Source organism: Brassica oleracea, chromosome C6, assembly GCF_000695525.1.
Source record: "Brassica oleracea var. oleracea cultivar TO1000 chromosome C6, BOL, whole genome shotgun sequence".
NCBI lineage: Eukaryota > Viridiplantae > Streptophyta > Magnoliopsida > Brassicales > Brassicaceae > Brassica > Brassica oleracea.
This window is the reverse complement of record NC_027753.1, coordinates 13,207,654-13,210,417: the sequence shown is the minus strand read 5'-3', so window position 1 is coordinate 13,210,417 and position 2,764 is coordinate 13,207,654. Positions and strand designations below refer to the sequence as shown.

The following is a 2,764-nucleotide window of genomic DNA, read 5'->3' as shown; positions in this document are numbered from 1 at the left end:
TCTACAAGGGATTTTCCACAACCTCAAAACATTACTTAGCTCCTAACGACTTTGCTAGTCCCCTTTTTCTTTCTTTTTCTTTTCTTTTTATTTATTTTTTTATTTTATTTTTTTATTTTATTTTTTATTTTATTTTTTTTATTTTAAAAACAGAAATAAAAAAACAAAAATAAAAAAAAATTAAAAAAATAAGCACCCCATTAGGGGTGCTGGGATGCTGATGCTCTTAGATTGATTAATATGCGCAACCGATTTTTCAGGTTCACTTGGTTCTTGGTTTTCTAAAATTATTCAGTTATTTATTATTTTTGATATGCCTTAAATTTTCTTTTAATTAGAAAGCAAGTCAAAAGCTGTTGAAATTAAAACTACGTACACTGAATATTGTGTGTTTATTAGCTTTTTAATTTTGACATTGTCTTCAAGCAACCATCTAATTACGTATTATATATGGTGTGGAATGATAGTATGCGATCATAAGAGAAAAGCCCACCAGAACTATACGGAGCAAAAGCCACGATTAACGTATGGGATCCGGCGATAGAGGGAAAGGAGATGTCTATATCTCAGATTTGGATTAGCTCGGGAAAATATAAGACTAATGACCTTAACACCCTAGAGTTTGGCTGGCAGGTTGGTTTAAATTTTTGATTGTGGATGTTTCCATAATTTTCATCAAATATATACGTACTATTATTAATAAACTAACATGGTTGCATTATTCAAATATTTAGGTTCTTCCGATCGACGTTGTATGGCGATAACAAACCGAGGCTATTTATTTTTTGGACAGTAAGTTTCTTTATCAGTTTTATCGCATTTTATGTTATAGAACATTATTAATATTATTTAATATTTTGGTAATACAATAACTGTATTACTTTGAGCAAAGAGTACTGTGACAAATAAAAAATAAAGGAGTAATATTATAAGTTTATTGTGGATATTATACTATTTTTAGTTTCTATACTATACAAAAATATTATGCAATATATAAAAAACAATACTAGAGGACAATAAAGTGGATACAAATATCGTGAAATATGTTTTCAAAATTACATTAATTAATAATATCTCTTAATTTAAGTTATAATATACAAAATAAAATCTCTTGATTTAATTTTAAATATGTATATATATTTAAATATTTAAATGACATTTAAAAAATTCGATTATATTTAATTTATTTACAGTACATTTTTCAAAAGTTAAGCAACAAATCAATATATTAAAATAAATGTAATTGGTTTTTTAAATTGATTATTACTCTCTCCTTGGCGTATTTTTACATTGTGAGTTGGAAAATTACTACAAGAATATCTATATATATACAAATATTAAAAGAAACTTTTAAAACATATGGAGTTAACAAAACTTAAATAAAAAGAATAATAAGATTTTCAAAATTAACACATACTTACAGACCCGTCCTGGAACAGAAATCAGAACAAGGGCTTAAGGCCTTGTAAAATTCTATTCCGGCCCGTGATATTTTGATTTCCATATTTTTGAAGGCCGAAAAATAATTAGGCTTTTGGACCTTCAACTCTCAGGGCTAACTCTACATACTTTTCAAATTAATTTTGTTAGGACCCAAATTGCAAACAAAATTTGAATCTTCTACAAAATTTAAATCACATTTTAATGTTTAATCATTATTATATATTTGATTTAAAAATATTTACACTAAATAGAAAAAAACACTAAATAGAAAAAACCAGTTGTTAATCTTTAACTGAGTTTTAAAGCATCCATACTACTGGTTTTGCTTGTATTAATGCATTAATTAAAACCATCTAGAATAACACGAACTTGAATTAGTTTATTATTTTTGTTGGTAACAATAATGTAACATTTTACAGAGTGATTCGTATAAGAACGGATGCTATAACCTAAGATGCTCTGGTTTTATACAAACTAGTAGCAGTATTGTCCTTGGTGGAGCTATTTCTCCCACTTCTTCTTTCGGAGGTAGTCAATACGAGATTACCATACTTGTATGGAAGGTCCGTTTCTTTTTCCCACTGCTTTACATATATATATGTTTCTTATTAAAATTCTATATGTTTCAATTCCTAAACATTTATATGTATTCGTTTTGATAGGATCGTATATATGGGAATTGGTGGCTGAGTTTGGGACCCAGTAACTTATTGGTAGGTTACTGGCCGAAAGAACTTTTCACAACCTTAGCTGATTACGCAACCATCGCGGAATGGGGCGGTGAAATCTTAAACTTGCAAAATTTCAGCCGCCATACAAAGACTCAAATGGGGTCTGGCCACTTCCCCAAAGAAGGATTCGGTAAAAGCAGCTATTTCCGCAACCTCAAGTTCATAGATAACAACAATAGTCTGCAGCCGATCCAAAATATCAAGAAAATAGTAACAAACCCTGAATCCTACAACGTCAAGACTGAATATACAGATGAATGGAAGAGCCATTTCTTTTATGGAGGGCCTGGGTTTAGATCTACGCAGTCTCGAGCCGTTCCTTTGGCATTCAGTTCATGTTTTGTCATCTATTGCTTAGCACTTTTTATGGTTTAGTTGTTTCATGTTTTTATTTAACTTTGTGTTGTAAAAGTACTTTGTTTATAATGAAATATATCAATGGTGTAACTATGCTTATATTAACGCTTTAATTTGCATTTCACAACAACACGCTATGTTCAAAGCGACATACTCAATAAAATCATGACATCTACAGTTGACACTGTTTTGGTAAGGGGGTGGGGTGGGGTGCATATATAGTTGTTAATTTT

General features: G+C 29.7%; 1 pseudogene; it reads left to right on the top strand.

Annotated features, from left to right (window-relative positions):
- Positions 1-480: 480 nt before the first annotated feature.
- LOC106297524 lies at positions 481-2,549 on the top strand (annotated as a pseudogene).
- Positions 2,550-2,764: the final 215 nt, after the last annotated feature.